This window comes from Pteropus alecto, unplaced genomic scaffold, assembly GCF_000325575.1.
Source record: "Pteropus alecto unplaced genomic scaffold, ASM32557v1 scaffold121, whole genome shotgun sequence".
In the NCBI taxonomy this organism is placed as follows: domain Eukaryota; kingdom Metazoa; phylum Chordata; class Mammalia; order Chiroptera; family Pteropodidae; genus Pteropus; species Pteropus alecto.
In genome coordinates this window covers 12309432-12328127 of record NW_006434369.1, presented here as the reverse complement: position 1 = coordinate 12328127, position 18696 = coordinate 12309432, and positions in this window count along the sequence as shown.

Sequence of the window (18696 nt, the reverse complement as noted above, 5' to 3'; positions counted from 1 at the left end):
TACATTTGGTGAGAGCCAGAGAAGAGATCTAAACTTAGGCCTTTGCCATTAGATCAAAATGTCTATTAGGTTCCTTCTCTCACAGTCTGATTTTATGATCTATATGATACAAGTCATTGTAAAACAAAAACCAATGTATAGTTGTAAGGAACTTACATACATTAAAGGTCAATAGTAAGAGAGTAATACAATAAAATATTCTAATTGATATTCATGAAAATATACGAATCTATCAAAATACCCCATTTTTGCTTCTAAGGTTAAGTCATATCATTTTTAGTGATTTCTTATTTTTTATGTTCATTTTAAATAATGCATTTTAAATCAGGATAAAAGTGAACCCCTTCTTCAAAAATGGTGTCAACTTAAAATACACTTCCTCTTTGGTTCAGTATAGATATGAGATGAATAAAGTATGGTATTTAGCAAACTACAATTTTATTTGATTCACGTACACGAAATATTATTGGTAAGAAAAGTCTTGACTGTTCTGTTGAGTTTTTAGTCTTAAATATAAAATATCCAATTATTCATGAGTCATTTTCTTGTTTCTTAACTTTTCAGTTATGCCCTTAGGATAAATCATAATGTGTGGGGACTTAGAATTAGCATTATTTAAATAACCCTAGGGACCATGACTGTGTTCTTAAAAGTTATGTGATATACTTTTACCTTTAAGTTGCACATGAATAAAGATAATCATAAAGTCAAATATATAAAATTAAGATTATGTTTTGTTGTTTAGGCAATTACAAAGAACAGAGTATAGAAGGAAAAAGAGAGAGCCATTGAAAAAGGCACATTCTAATAACATCCCATTCATGAATCCTTTTGTCTTCTTGACACTGGCAGTTGGGGCTTCCAGATAGAATGTGGGAAACCCCACATTCTACTGCCAATATCTTGTTTTGCTTGGAGAGTTTCTTCTTTTAATGATACAGCTGTACTAGTTAACAAAAGTATGTCTGTCCTTTCCTATTCTTAGATTAATTCTTAGAAGAATATTGAATTTATGATAAATGCTCAATGGTATAGCATGTTGCTTTAAACAAAATGTCTTTATTCTTTTGCAACTTGGATAATAACTAAGGCAATTCAACCTAGTGAATACCATTGTTATGTTACTTGGAAAGTGTATAAGAAACGTTGGCTTTTAGGAAATGTACATCTTTGAGGTGCTCTGCTGAGATAGGCAGTGGAATGAGCTGGGGTCCAGGAGGCAGGGGTCTTGGGTAACCAAGCAACTCATGACTTTAAAAAGGGCCCTCTTCACGCTCATCAACTCCCTTCTAATATTTTCCTTATGTACAAGATGAGAGAGTAGTTATGTATTTGAAAAAATTATAATCAGCTATATAATGTGGGACTCATAGAGTAAGAAAAGTGATTTTTAACTTTTAATTCATTTTTAAAAAAGTCAGCACACTTGGAGAATGAAAAAATTGTATTGTCCAAACACAAGTATATATATATATAGTGTGTGTGTGTATATATGTGTGTGTGTGTGTATATGTGTGTGTGTGTGTGTGTGTGTATGGAGAGAGAGAGATTGAGAGAGAGAGATTCAAAAATAGCTCTTAACCTGTTTACATATCTTCTCAAGATTTGGGTTTCTTTCTCAGCTCTGTGTTTTTATGTATTAACACTGCAAAACTAAGTTCACAGCAGCAATGCAATTAGCAAGCTCTCTGAAAAACTACCTCCGTTTGTGGCTGCTAATGTATTTGCTATAGATTTTAGTGACAGAAATAGTGATATTAATGTCGTCAACATCCATGTCACTGCTTGCAGGCATCATGTAAACCAAAAGGTTACATTTTGAATTATGAAAGGCTGGGTTAAAAAAAAAGTCCTTCATTTTTTCTGACTTGTCACATTAGAGTTTAAGATTATGTTATAGGTGCTCAGAATTAATCATAACATGTTAGGCTAGGTAGAAATAAAATATAATGTGAAAAGTCTATATTGCTGATTTAAAATATTTTAAATGTTATGCCATACTCTCAATAATAAGATGCCATTTTTTATGAATAGCCTCTACCTTTAGCCAGATAAATTTTTGTGTTTACCATCAGACATATCTTAATTAGGACATGTTTCTCTACTTCAAAATTCTGAATAATACAAGAAAACAATGTAGAAAAATTATGGGTTTTTCAAAACAGCATACACACATATGTATGTATACAGGAAGTGTATACCCTAGGTGCCTGACTATTTAATGTTACAACATTATGGAGCTGGTTATTATTATGCCCACTTTAAAGATGAGAAAACTGAGATTAAATAACTTGCCCCAAATCACACAACTATAAAGTGAATGCATTATGGTGAAAAGGAGGATGATTAGTCTCTAAAATCAATATTCAAATAAGATTCACATCTAGACTCCTAACTATATTCACAACTATGATTCTTAACTATTATTTCTGTTGTTTTTGACACCAGTTTTCTTCTTATAGGAAAATACCATTGTTTATTTTGAGGATAGGATTGAAAAGTAGTGCAGACTGATCTCTTGGGTAGTATGTTTATGTGTGGTGGGGGTGGCAATACAACAATTTTCTAGGGATATTTGAAGGCTAAATCATCTTCTCTCTGTGTACCCATTGATTGCTTTCCTTATATTAATTAACATCATGCTCTGAAAGCAAAGGGAGGAATGGCTTTTGGCTTCTTCCTTTTTATCTCTTTTAAAAAACCACAAAGAAAGTATTAAAATAATGATGAGCCATTGGTCTGTGAAACCTATAGTGCTTAAAACAACAACAACAACAACAACAACAAACAGTGGGACCTAAATATTTTATTAAATAGGATAATTTAAAAATGTGAACCAGAAATTCTGCTATCCATGGTTGGATTCCTGCTTGAGAAATTTCTTTTTCGTATGCTAGTTTAGTTAAATGTGTTTCCAACAGCCACATTAAATTTTGGAGACTATATCCCTTGCATTTGCAGGACCTTCTGTTCAAGGATACAAATTTTTAAAAAGCTGTCTACCACTTAATAATTAACAAGGTTAGCTAAGATATTTATTCATTTTATGTACTTATTCATTTATCAAATATTTACTAAGCACCTACTGCCGGTTAGGTGTCCTGCTTAGATGCTAAGAATAGATGATAGTGTTAAAAAAAAAAAAGTAGTTGGAAAAATCCAGATTGATAGATTTTGTTAGAATTACAGGATTCTCTAAAACCAAAGTTGTGGTCACTGAAATGAGGGAAAATCTCTTCAGCTTTATACTAAGACCATTGAAAGTCTTGTTTTAATATGCAGTTAGCATCGTAAATAAATCCTGATATCTCCAGTAAGAAAGCCCATTTACATGACATTATAAAATCTATAGATCTATTATTAGGGAGTGAGATCTGATTTTATTTATCCTAAAAATCAATGTAGAATTTGTTTTGTTTTTTTCAACTCAGACCAAAGACAAATTAGAAGCTATACATGGGAAAGCAAAACTGGTTTGATTGTTTTGGCTAGTTTCTTTTAACTTATGTTTCAAGTCAAGATTTAGTGAGTAAGAAATTAAAGTTATGTCAGCATCTTGTCTGGAGTCTTACATTACATGCTATTTATTATTAGTGGGATTATGGTTTGGAATGAAGTGATCATGGAATTCAGAGAATCAGGTGTTTTGAGCCTGCTATTTTATTAAATAACTCAGATATTAAAAAATGCATGAAGCTTCAGATTGTAATCAGTCTACATTGGGAGAAAAATTGTTTGTAAAACAATTAAAATGTCAATGACTTTAGTATTTTCCACCTCTGAAAAAACAAGTATAAATGCATGTTCTTAAGCCATTAACTAGAATTTTTCTGAAATTCTCAGAAACTAAACAGAGATTAAGGATATACTGTGGGTTAGTTTTTGAAGTCAATCAAACAAGAATGGTGATTGTAACATTTGGCATCTAAATGGTATTAACTTTTGGCTGTTGCATGGATTTCATTAAATTCAATGAGATTTTTGTTATACATAACTTGCCAAAGAAAATTTGCATACCAGAAAAGAAGTAGTTGTGGAATTTATTCATCAGCTTTTTTATCCATGAAGGTCTACAAATGCAAAGGTTTGATTTTGGATGGAATTCGTTTGGATGTATTACCAGGAAGGGTATCTTTGCATTGCAGGCTGCCTAAATTTGGAAGAATTCAGCCCCACTGATTTTCTTTGTTCTTTGCTGATTCACACTGAAATATACTTGTGTCTAATGCCAGATATTCAAAGAATTTCACCATTTCAAGGACTGTTGAAGGCCTACAAATCCAGATCAACCTAATCCATGGCAAAGTTACCAGGGAAATAGGTTTATAGGTATTTAGTTTTTTTACTATTATCCATAGTATTTTTTTTTCGTATTTTCTTGATCATTGCATTTCACTTCTAATTAAATCCCTTAACTCACTGTTGATGTTAAGAATGAAGGGAGGCATGGTGTTAGCCTTTGGGTTTTGTTGAGTGATTTAAAAATGACAAAGTTTTTGTTAGTTATACTGACTGACCTTTAAATTACTATTTAAAAACTGCTTTTCTTCTGTTTGATTTCAGAAGTGACCTGGAAAAAACAACATTTTTTCTGATGCCTGTGATTGAATGGAAACTGAGATCTGTCAATCAAACCTTATCTTACCAAATTCAATTTAGAATGTTATGTTCTTCCTTTTCTGAAGTAACATCAATTAAGTACTATCAGAATTTTTCAGTCATAATATATTTAATTTATGAAAAATATATTTTTCTGGAAAAATAACTTTTTTTTTTTCAAATTTACTTTTTGCATTAGATTAGTCATTATAGCACAGGTCTTATGAAGATGAAGTTTATTGGCAACAAAAGTGCATTTTAGATAGATAGGAAGGGCAGCCAGGGCCAGTGTAACCACAGTTGCTAGATTCACAACATAGATTAGACAGAGCTGACTCAAAAGAAGGCCAAGCCTTGGTGTTTTGTGGACTGAGGTAACATACACTCAGGGTCTCTCCTTCTAGAGGGAGATGGAAATAGGGGGCAGAGACATGTGGTAGGCTTCAGAACAGAGTGTAAGGCAGAATCCTAGGCCTTAGAGATGGAGTCAGAAGACAGAATGAGGAAAATGGAGCAAGAGCTTTAATCTCACTCAGAGCTGGGTACCAGAGCCCCACATCCTGGCTGCTATGTTTTCTGGCTCTTAGCATACCCAGTTGCCGGAAACTGGAGATGAAAAAGACAAAAAAATTTGGCAGAGTCTGAAACTCTGTTAAGTATGGTAGAGAAGTTGGATTTGTGAAATTAAAGTTTTGAAAGAGGTTAAGCATTATTTTTCTATTCATTTCTATAACTGAAAACAGTGATGTGCATTTGAGTAAGAGTCTGTGGGATGATTTCAGAGAGACTGAATATTCTCAGTGATATTGGTATGCCACAGATTTCAGAACAATTCTGAAGTATAGCACACTGTTCTCAATCCCCTAGTCTTCAATTTGTCTCCTGATAATAAATAATGTAAATAATGCTAAAATTAAATGAAAGCCCATTTCACAAGAAAACAAACAAACCCCTGAACATTAAAATGACAGAAGAGTCCCCAAACAGAGTGGAAAGCCCTAGAGTGGTGGCCTCACCATGGTAAAACTAAATCATCAGTACAAGCAGGTTCTAATAAACCATTCAGTGTGATAAAGGGGCACTATTATGTTACAAAGCCCAGAAGGCTCTGCTATTGCTACTACCATGAAGTGAATAGGTTAAAAGACTTTAAATGGGATTGTCATGGCTTTCTAAAGCAAAAATTTAGGGCTACAGGCAGATAATATGCCTTTATTAATGTATAAAATAAGACACTAATACAAATTAGAAGTATCTATGATGTTAGACAATCTGGTTTGCCTCATTCAAAAAATCAGGGGAACATAGCCAGGAAGAAAACAAATTTTACAGAAACGATTCCAATAAAAGTCTTTTTGGATAATGAATTCAATTTTCTTGTTGAATAGAAGCTTCTAAAAGAAAATTAATTGATCAATTAATGTTTATCTAATAACTTTTCAGTACCTACAATGTTCCAGACTCTGGGATAAGTACTGGTACCCTTCAGGCCCAGAGCTTAGCAGACATTTATTGTATCTTTTATGCTGTTTGTATAAAACCCATGCAAAACTTCAAAAAAAAGGCTATTTAAAAAAAAATTTGCTTCCATTATTTTGACATTTTCCTTTTTTTTTTTGGTCTGTATGATTCTAACCACTCTCTGACCTTTAACTGTAGAAGGTAAAATAAAAAAAGAAATAAAGCTGAAGAAACAGTAACATTTGTAAATCTTCAATGTTATTCTTGTGCAACATTATGCATTTTGTGAGAGACTGTCATCACTTAGCCAACCACTAAAAGTAATTATTTTAGATATTATGTAATGATCTGACATGGAATTTATTATAACATTTAAAAATAAGGAAGGATATGAAATATTCTGTATTATTTTGATATAATCCCCTGGAAATAGAATCCTGGAACTGTGTGCCACAGCCATGCTTTCAATTATGTTACTAAGTAGTCACACATTAAAGTCTAATGAAAAATGATCCTTTATTCCCATGGTGCTCTATCCTATTGTTTTCTAAATGGATTTCTTGAATAAAGATGCAAACTTGAATGGAAAAATTTATTTATGGTGTTATATTCTTTTTTTTTTTTTTTTTTAGTGCCTTCTCACATAATATAAATTTAAATGCTATTTATTTATTTTTAATTTGGTCATGTTTTATTTCAATAGTTGAAAAATACTTAATCATAATGACAAATTTTCCTTATGCGACTCATAATATTGTCAAGATTCCCTTATGGCAAAGTTGATGCAACCTATAATTGTCTCATAATGGGTTCTTTCATTTATTTTCTTGGGCACATACTAATGGGAGTGAGTTTTGCAATGGATTGAATATGCTGATAACTGTATAATTTGTTTTCCCAACAGTGCTTATGTGTGCATGTGTGTGTGTACGTGTGCGTGTGTATATTTTTGTGTGTTTATGTATGGTTGAGGAAGTGGTTCAACAGATTAATATTGATTCTTAATCTTCCTTTGAAACTGGCATAATTGTAAAGCAGTTACCATATGGTATGAAGTAATGGTAAAGGGGTCTCTTTAAAAGCATACAAGAATAAATCCTCAGGAGAAAATATTTCTATTACTTTAATCATAAGCCACTAGCATTGTGAGTTTGACTAATAATTGAACAACAGTGTGCCCTGTGCACTTAGATCTGATTTGGCAAGACATTTATTCACATATCCTGTAGCTAGTTCAAAATGGTAGCTTAACATTGACAGCCTTTGTCCAATCGAAATGGTCAATGAAATAATTCTGTATGTGTCTATCTGTGTAAATAGACTTTCAAATTAAAATTTTCTATTTTTCAGGGTTAACATAGCATGTAGCTAGCAGCCCCTGGTATGAATCTTTCCAAGTTCCTATGAAGATATGCAAAGATCAAAATTGACAATAGCAAAGCAAACAAACAAACAAAAAAGAAAAACAACACTAGCGGTGATCCTATTACCAAGATCTGAAAGGATGCTCTTGTAACTGACTATAAGGATGATGTATCTGGACTGAAAAAGCAACCATGGTCCAATTTTAATAAAAATAATTTCATGTAAAGTGTGGAGATTCATTTCCCCCCCACAGTGTCTACCTCTTGATCTGCATAATCATCACTCTTTGAGGCAGAATACTGGCCATGTGTCATATTTTTCCACGAGTTAGAAATGCCAAGCCTCTCTCTCTCACACACATGCACACACACACACACACACACGCGCGCGCGCGCGCGCGCGCAGAAAGTAGCCTAGGAATTGGAGAATTGGTATTTAATTGCATTCGGGATAGTGTAGTTGCCACAAGGAAATATTGGGTGGGGTGCGTGTGGGTGGCATTCTGTACTGACAATTACAACTTTCTATGCCCTTTACTCAACCATGATGAAAAGAACCAGATAACGGATGTGAAGTTAAGAAAGACTTCACCAGACAAATTCTACTAGAAACTGGTAATTGGACTCCATAGATTCAAGAAAGGCATACAACCAGAGAGAGTAGATTAATAGGTAGAATACTTTTTCTGTTCATTGATAAACATTGGATGTGTCTGCACAAGTATCTCTTGATTCCTGGATGAATCAACAGAAAGCAATAATATCAAAAACAAAACATATAGGAAGTATACAAAATACTCTCATACCAAGCAGGAATCATCATTCTGAAAAGTCAGACTAAATAAATTATGAAAATGATTTGTGTAACTAGATAAAACTATTTCATCACCAACAATATGATGCATGAGAATTCAGCTTCACAGAAAAGCACAAGAAGAGGAAAGGCTAAATGAAACAGTGCTGATAGAAGATGGATAAGATAAAGGTGAATTTCTGTACCATGATAAATTCACTAAGATAATTAAAATCTGTACTGAGGGCAGTAAAGGGCAGAGGTGAAACTTGGAAAATGACATCATCGAGCTGAGGAACAAATTTGGGAAGCACTTCCATAAAGCTGGTGAAGAAGTAAAATTAATTTAAATATTTCAAAAGAAGATGACATGTCTGAAGAATAGAGAGTGGAGATTTAAACCTAAGAACTATAGCTATCCCCAAGGGGTAAAGCAAACAAATATTCAGATTAATTGTTGACAATTTTGCTAGTGAAAAAAAAAATGATCTAAACATGCAGATCAAAAAGTTTCTGTGTATGTTCCATTAACCTCAATAAGAGTGATCACAGATAAAAATATAGACTGCTCAAACTCTTAATTGTAAGAATAAATTAAAAATAAATCCTCAAAGCATCCAGGAAGAACAACAACAAAGTTACTGTTAAAAAGGGACAAACTCAAGCAGATTTCAGACATCTCTGCAAGGCTAAATGGCTAAGATGGCAGCAAATGGGACATTGAGCCTTAAGAAGAAAATATACTATCTCAGCAATTGTATATCTGGCTATGTTATCTTTCTTTTGTGAAAGGAAAGGAAATATATCCTACATTATACAGGTGTTTCTAATATCTTGTATCAAATAAAAATTATTTCCATTGATGATGGAATTAATCCATATTAAATTCTAAAAACAGGGAAGATCCTGGACTCTGTCTCAAAGAAAGAGTAAAAATGTAAACAGTGCTATTGATCATAGCTATTTTGTTATTATAAAATCATAACTAACATTAGGAAAAAGGTTTCATACATTTGGGCAATGCAAGGCTAAATTTTATGATGACAAAAATATTTTCCATAGCATAGGGAAATGCTTGCAATGTAATCTATAGACTGAGCTTCTTGAGGGCAAGCTCCATGTTTATTTGGTTCTTCATTTTATCCCCTGCACCTGGCATAATTCTTGGCATGATATTTATTGACTATAACAAGTAAATAATGACTAAATGTGTCGGAATATAAAATTGTATATAGATTATTGTTTCAAGTGTTTTTAGCAGTGGGATAAAAGCCTGGTTAAGTAGCCTCTTCTAGTTCCTTGTGTGGATGGACATATCAGCAGCTGAGGAAACCCCGCCATGGCTGATGATCAGAGGTGAAGGGGTCTGGAACCAGATTTTGCTCATGATAGCAACAGGAGGGATAGACTTCCATGGCATGTTGTGTATGTCTATCACCATACTTAACACATTTTTTGCAAGAATATGTAGATCAATCTTATGTAAATCTCTTCGAGTGCTCTGTCACAAGAAAAGCAATCAAATGTTCATACAATTTAATCAACTCCAATGATACCCTGCAATATAGAGTGACAAACGACTTATTGGTCATACTTTTGTTAATAGAAACATATCATATCTGGATTAATGTCACAGATTAAATGTTTGTGTTCTCTCAAAATTAATAAATTGAAGCCCCAACACGCAATGTGATTGTACTTGAAGAAAAAGCTTATGAGGAGGCAATAAAGGTTAGATAATTTCATAAAGGTAGGGCTCTGATCCCCTGAGATTAGTGTCCTTATAAGAGACAGCAGAGAGCTTGTGCTGGAATGGCCATGCCCTGAGGAAAAGCCGTGCAAGGCCATAGCAAGAAGGTGACTGTCTACAAGCCAGGGAGAGAATCCTCAGCAGAAACCAAATTTGCAGACATCTTAATCTTGGACTTTAAGCCTCTAGTACTGTAAGAATAAATGTTTCTGTTATTTAAGCTACTCAGTCTGTGGTATTTTGTTACGACAGCCTGAGAAGATTAAGATAATTAGTAATCTGTGCTTGAGTATGTGTAATCATATCTTTATTCACTTCAAATATTTCTAAAATCCTGAAGCCAAATATCTTGGATGAGATGTCAGGCTTTGGTCCCTCCATTTTGGTTATTATCTAACATGATATCTTTCACACAATAAAGAATAGCTTAGTGAGCAGATATTAAATGGTGGAAATAGAAACAGAGAAGAGACTTGGGCTCTGGTTTCTAGCTTTGGGATAAGGAGTCTCTCATCTCTGCTCCTCAAAGGTGTTTTATTCAAAGACACCTGCCTTCTCTATATCATGGGGGTCCTGGGATGATCAAATAAGACCATGTGTATGAAATTGCTTTGTTTACCACTAATGCTATATAAATGTAAGGGATTTATAAAAAGTGCCACTCTGAGACCTGGGAAAAGAAGGCCTCAACTAAGTGAGTGTGCTTCTTCAGAGGACTTAGCATATTCTAGCCCTGCTCCTCACCACAGTGGGAAGAATCCTTGGGGTCAAGGAAAAGTGCCCCCTCAAAGCCCAAGCATCAGCTCCTGCACCATGATCCAGGTACCTGAGACCCTAAAATCCCTACCCGAAGGGTCCCTAGCTTTCAGAGCCTACCTTGGCCCACTTCTTCAGCCCCACCCTCCCATCCTGAACCATGGAGTGTCTCACCTCTAGATTGGAGGGGCACACAAGAAGTAGTGTTTCCAGGAAGGGTGCTTGGGTAGACCTTGGACTTGCAGGCTGACATGTCTATACATGTGTGTGGCCATGCACATGTGTTCAGATGTGTATGTGTGTATATGTGTCCTCATGGTTCAGGAAGGAGACTGAAGAGGGAAGAGTAGGGAGCCAACCAGGACTAGGGGCTGTGGTTTGTGTCATAAGGTATGTGGACCTCTTTATTTTCTTTGCCAAGCCCTGATGTGCTAGGGAAAGTCTGTATAAGAATTCTGAGTTCAGTTTAACTGTGATTTGAGGCTAATCAATTAGTATATCTGAGTCTCAATTACCTCAAATTATAAAAAAAAAATATTTGATTTGATATCACATCCACAGATTTGAATATATAAAGCCTGTGGTATTTATAAAGTTCTGCTGCAATGCTGGCTTAGATATTAATTTCTAAACTCTCATTTATAAGGTTCATGCAAACATTAATGTTGGCTTTTCAATATTCATCTCATTATGTATACAAAAATCACCCTTTCTAGTTTTTAAATATTCCAATGCACTTTGTAGATGGTCTTCCTGCTAACTTATCTACTACAAATTTTCTCTCATTTTTATTTTCCAGATTCCTAATTAGTATGGGGAATTTTTATCTTATTTTTTTCACTTTTATCAGTTACATCTGACTCTTTCAGAGCTTACTTTATAAATAACATTATTCTTTTACTTTCTTTGCTTAATTTATATTTCATCTTTACTATCATGTTTTAATAAAATTTATGCCTACATTTAACATAATTTTAAGTTTAGCTTGCCCATGGCACAGATCATTGTAACATATTCAAAATTTTAGATTTCATGGGATGAGCTGAGGTTGAATTTTTTACTTAATTTGGTTACAATAATTGGGAATGTTTTATGAATAAAATTATCATATAATCAAAAAATGTTTTAAATGGGTAACTTTGTTTTAACTTAAATTGACATAAGGGAGTCTATGAGCTGGCCTAAGACTCATGGCACTTTTTTCTCTAGGAGACTCCCAAGAGGTCAGTTTATAAACAAGTAATTATTGAACACACCCAAGAGGATCTGATTCTTATTCCCAGAACTGCCATTAAGCAAATTGCTTAATACCCTTGTCTTCGTTTGTACAAGGTTGCATTGAGGATAAAGTTAGAGACAATAGATGAAGTGATACATTAGAAAGCTAGAAGAGTCTGCAATTATAATTTGTCATTATTATTAATCATAAAATTATTACATAATGCTCATAATGCATAATTTACACAATGCAAGCCTAAATTATATTTTTATTGTGAAAATTCTTTACAAAGCTAAAGGCTCTATTGTTGCATATGTATTGAAGATCTTATGATTTCCTGACTTGTTTAATAGAGTCAGCTAATTTCAGACAGGATTTGGCTTAAAGGGAACCACTCTGTCCTGGGCTTATATGATAGATGAAGACTACACTGTTAAAGAAAATATAATATTTTTCTTTGATTTTTTTTGTGCATTAAAGCTATAAATTGGTGAAAATATAAATGAAATAAAACTTACCACATATGTGATCTTGGGTAAAAAATCTTATAGTCTCATATTGAAAAAAGTAAGAATGTTAAAAGAATACACTAATGAGCCAGACTGATCACATTTGAATCCTAAGCTCACTACCCACTAGACCTGGGAAAATACCAGAGGTGTGTTCTTGGGTAAAGTTTTAGCTTCTTCATGCATGTTTTATTATAAACCAACTGTGGATAATATCAATATGTTTCCTATCCTATGGTTAGAATTAATGATCTAATATATGTAAAATGTCTTCATGCCTAGCATGTAGCATTGGGTCAATAAATGTTAGTATTTCACGGTTAATAAATTTGAAAATAATTGAATCTCCTTTGTAGATCGCAATATTTAAAAATCAAAAAAAAATTTTGAATTGTGATAAAATACATATAACATTTGCCATTTTAACCGTTTTTAAGTGTAGAATTGAGTAACATTAAAAATACATTCATAATAGTGTGCAAACATCACCATCATCCATCTCCAGAACTTTTTCATCACTCAAAACTGAAACTGTATATCCATTAAACACTAACTCCTATTGCCCCCTCCATTCATATCTTGCAACCACTATTATACCTTCTGTCTCTATGAATTTGACTATTCTAGGTACCTTATATAAGTGGAATCATATAGTATTTGTTACATTGATAGTAGCCATCCTAATGGGTATGAAATGATATCTCACTTGCATTTCCTTGATGTTTAGTGATGATGAGCATCTTTTTATATGCTTTTTGGCTATTTCTATATCCTCTTTGGAATAATGGATGTTCAAGCACTTTGTCCATCTTCAAAATTAAACTTTGTTGCTGTGGAGCTGTTAAAATCTCAATATTTTTAATTGAGAAAATGTTTTATCAAGATGCTTGGTAATGTCTGAGAAGATTCTGCTAAGTAGAGGATAGCATCAAATTTGAGTTCTTCAATTAAAATGCATCAAAATTTTCAAAACAAATATTTTCATTTAGTAAAGGTAAATACTTTATGACAAATACTTTATCAAACAAATCTCATCAAATAACTTGTCTTTTTTATGATTATTTGAACAACTTAGCTGAAATTAAATATAAAATAAAGCTTTTCTTAATTTCATTTCATTCTCAGATAGCATAAAAATTTGTCCAATTAAAATACGAAATTTTTAATCAAAAGATTGTTTTAGCTAGTTATTCTAAAGCAACTTCAGAATTTCAAAATTTAATCTTGCACAGCATTTTAACTCATTTTAAAATTTATTCAGTTCCACCCTGGTTTTGAGGGGACAAATTTCATTGAAATTCTGTTTTCAATAATTGCAATTTGAAAAAAAAGCTTCAAAATTTTCCATAGCTTGCTGAGTCAGATATATATATATTTTAAAAAATGACCTGCTCTTTGTGTTTGAGAAGCTAAATGTTGAGGGTAGCTGATGAGGTGGATGGGGAAGGAGAATAAGCAAATAATTATGGTAAAATGTAGTAATAAAAACCCAGGAATATCAAATTCATGGTAGTGAACAACATGATAAGCCACCTCCTTGTTTACTAGTTTGGCCTAACAGTATGTTAATATCCAGGAAATTCTACTCTTTCTGAAGTGCTGATGTCCTTAGAGATAGAGTTGGGTAATAGTATATAGATATTTTATATGAGATGAGATTTAGAAAATGAGTATAAGACAATGGGGACCCAAACTGGGATGAGATAAAAGGTAAAGTGAACAGAGAACCTCACTCTAGAAATAAGCCAGGGTTAGATTTAGAGATTTCAGATTCCTCAAATTAAGTAATAGTATTTACAGCCAACATCACAATCAAGAAGTGGAGATAAACTAGGAAAGGATAAACAAAGCACATTCAGCAAGTTCCTCTTTGCTAAGGCAGTCCTCACCGGTTAAGAATTGCTATTTTGAATGACATCATTTCTGTCAGTGAAGATTAGCCTGGCCCCCTCCCCCCGCCCATGATGAAATGTGTCCCTAGACAATTAAAAGCCTCTGGAGGGAGGAGCTCTGTGACACCCACATTTGGTAACTAATTTCAGTGTTCTTCTCTAAGGAATGTTTGATTTCTTAATGCTACTTTTGTCTCTGAAAAGTGTTGTCTACTATATATTTATAAGAGATGGTGAATTTCAATCAAATTTTTAAAAAGAAATTATCAACGATTTTATACTTCTTAGAACTACCCAAGGTGTTCTCAAAATGAGAAAAATAGAATTCAAGCCATTCTGAAGGATTTTCCCAAAACCTTTTCTGAGAGAAATTTGACTCTAGACCTTATTATATTGTCACTGCTAATTTATAACCTGTGAAAGAAAAGTAAAGTACTAAGTGGTACTCATATACTATTATACTTCATTGTTGGTTTTGAGCTAGACATAGAAAATCTGTGGCCAGGTTAGACTAATTTTATGCAAATTATAAAAATATCCATCATACAGAATCTTGATTCTAGTAGAAACACCGAGTGGCCAATAGTAGAACAGATATCTTTCACATTTTAGGGATGCAAATGTAGTAGAAGCAATGTGGCTTGCTGCATCTGAGTCATTACACATGAGGGAAAAATGTCCTTCTTATTGTAGAACATACATTTTCCTTAGGAACAAACTTGTAATTAAAGTCTGACAAATGTATTTAATACATGTGTATAAATACACACAAACATATGTATATACATATACATAATCATATATTTTACATATATTTTCCCCAATAAACATATTTAAAATGTTTCAGTAGCCATCTCTGGTATTGTGCTTATCAAATTACTCAGCTTTTAAAACTTGGGAAAGCAATAGAAACAAAGTTCCAAAATATGGGGAGATCTGAATTTATAGATATATTTTCCCAAGGGTTTGTTAATTATTCATAAGCCTCGGTAAGCAGTTTTAAAAGTAAGTATGAATAATCAACATAAATATATAAACTTTCAGACTATTCGCTTAGAATTTGCTGAGCATTGATAAGCCAACTAAAAGGAGAGAAGAAGAATATGTATAACATGGTGGCACCAATTCAAACTAGGACAATTGTGAAGGAATAAAGAGAAATAGGAAGACTCGAGAAAGATCGGAAGGTAAGACTGAACTTGCTGTTTGATTGTAAATAGGTGAGTGACTGAGAAGAAAGACTCAATAATAATGGTATGATGTCCAGCTTGGATAAATTGTAGAGAGCATTATTACCATATCTGAAAGGAAGGAACACAAGTGAGAGAGCAGGTTTAGGGGGAGAAGTATGGTGAGCCTACTTTTGCATGTTCTGAGTTTGAAGGACTCATGGGATGCAGCAGAGATTTCCAACTGTCAGTTAATAAGCAGTTCTAAAGCTAATAAAACAGATATAATCTGGAATAAAATTCTTGGTGTTCAGTAGCTGGTGGATGGTAAATAAAGTCTTAGAAAAGGCAAGATAGCTGAAGGAGAATATCTAGAGTAAAAGATGGCACAGAGAAGGACTTAGGAATACCAATATCCAAGAGACTGACAATGGAACAAGAACCCTCAAGAGATGCCAAGAAAGTAAGAGGATGAAGAAGAGAAAAACCAAGAGTAGAGTATCAAAAACAGCCAAGATCTATAATAGTTTGAGTTTTAGAAAACATATGCCAAATTAATGCAAAGAAAAAATATATTTGACTCAATGGCAATGGGAGTTCTGTTTACCTGTGTGCATGATGGATATATGAAAACCATTACTTGACAGATCAGAAATACCATTTATCATGTTTCTTAAACCCATAGCACTAAACACAACTTGCATAATATTTGATAGATTATAAATTTATTTGTTTTTGAATAGATTATAATTGACTATCTCTGATTGGAAAACATATGTAGATTAGATACAATTTCTGCTTTCAAGGAAGTAGCATTTATGTGAAAAAAAATCGACTCATATAGAAAAGCCTCACAGAATGTAGAACGTGCAACCAATACATGTGTGAGGAATGATATGGAAGTATTTTTATAAAGGTGATGCTGATCTTGATAAATGAGAAAGACTCTTCCCATCTCCCAGTGAAGTAGGTTATACAAATGAGTAATATTGGAGAAGTGTCTGCTGAGCCATTATCCACTGCGTCTTTCAGTGATTTTTTAATTTTGGGGGTATCATGGGTGCCTGGTTTTGCCTCACATTTAGTGGGCCCTGACATTTTTGTGGCCCACCAACAAGAGCTTAAATCTCACAGTTTGCAGGGTCCATTTGACTTATCACACTTACACTCACTCAGCCATGTATTCATTACAAGGAAAAATGGCTCCGCAATAAAACAGAAATTTGATCTTACTCTCTCTTCTAAGTCAGCTTTTCATTCAGAAAGGACGTATGACCTTTGGGGACCACCTGATTATCATTAACAATATATTGAGTTTTGTAACTTTGAAAGATGTTCCCCACTATTCTACTGAGAGTCTGGATTTTGGGATAACTGTGAAAAGCAAATGAGAGACCATCCATTTTAAGGGAGCCATCATTTCTTTAAGTACTAACTGCTTTTTGAAATGGTTGAGACTATCATTTTCACAGTTGATTTAGAACTTCAGATGTTTTAAACACAAAAAAAATGTTATGGTGATGTACAATTTTCTATTTAAAATTACAGAAATTAATAGTTAATAGCTGAAAACAAAGCTAAGAAACAGCTTATTGTTAAAGAAAATTCCACTAATTATAATTGTTTTGGAATAAATATATATTTCTACTCATAGAATAATACAATTTCACTCACGGTCCAGGGAAGAGGACACCATATGCCATGCAAGCCACAAAGGGATTGTACTCAGGAGCAGAGTGAACTAGCATGGGCTGTGAGGTGTAGACTTTGTAAAAACAAGGAGGTAAAATGACCTCTGGCTCCTTGGGGAGAACAAGATTGGCTTGTTTAAATAATTTGCAGGCTGACGGCAAGTGAAATCTGTTAGGGTGAAGACTGAATGGAGTGCAGCTGGTTCAGCTAATAGAGGAATTTGCTAGGTGGGTAGCCTTTCCCACTGGGGGCAGGAGTGTCATGTCTGGTAAAAGCTCGGGAACTCATGGTTGAATCTTTGGGGCCTTGTGAAGCTCAAGGCATCGCCTGAAGTTTTAGAATTTATAATACTGAGAGAAATTAAGAGTTTGATTGATCTATACTCAGTTCAAATGGAAGCGAGAAAACAATGACTATGAGAATAACAGCTTAAATGTTGTGAGGTGGGACTTCAAAAAGTTTAGATGAAAAATTCAAATTTTTCTGTATTTGTCAATCTTTTAAGAAAGTCTAACTATGGAGGAGGTGGTTGATCTTGTGCTTTATTATAAAGTGCTTTTTTATATAAAGCAATGGAGTTTTACTTATACTTGTAAATATTTCATATTGTAGGTAATCATGATATTCTGTTTTCTAATTTTAGACAAGATCCATAAAGATTAGAGTTCATGACATTGAGAAATTGTTAGAGCCTCCAGGGATGTTTCAGATATAAGAAAGTGCAGTGAGCCTGTCTATATAACTGATCACACCTCAAATGGGCTGCTTATTCAGAAATCAATGCCATGCACAGATATAGTAGCACAATTTCAAATGAGAAGAGGATGGGATATACGATATGCTGTAGCATTTTGGTGGCATTTAGTTTTCAGATATACACATGACAATTAAAATCGTTGTTTCAATATGTTTAGAAAGAGAAAGGAAGCCTGAGTAATTGTCCCTATTACATTAAATGGTTTATTTGCATAGAGAAATATGTCAGTCAAATGAAAGATTATAATAAAAATTAACAATTGCTTCAAAGTCTTTATACCAATATTATAATTATATAAAACTGAGCTATCTGAATATTTCTAAAAAGGCATCTGCATAGAATGCCTATGGTTTTAATCAAATAAGTCTATCAATTCCATGATGAAGTGACAACTATCATATTTTAACATCCAGCAAAGTCAATTCTTAATAAATTTTAGTCTCTTTTCCTCTTCGTTTTAATTTTAAGGATCCTAACTTCCAGAGCTTTTATTATGGTATTTAAAATGCAGTCAGGAAACTAATTATTTGAAGCACACTGTAGTGAATTCTTTTGTAATTCAAGTGTTATGTAAGCTTATGCTATTGTGGATTAAATTTTATTAAAATTTTTAGTACTAGCACTGATAAGAGAAGTAATTTATAGTAGATTACAAATGTTCGATAAAAGTAATTGAAGTGCAGAGCATTTAAATAGGAAAAAGATACTTCAATTCTAAAAGATATTTAAACATTT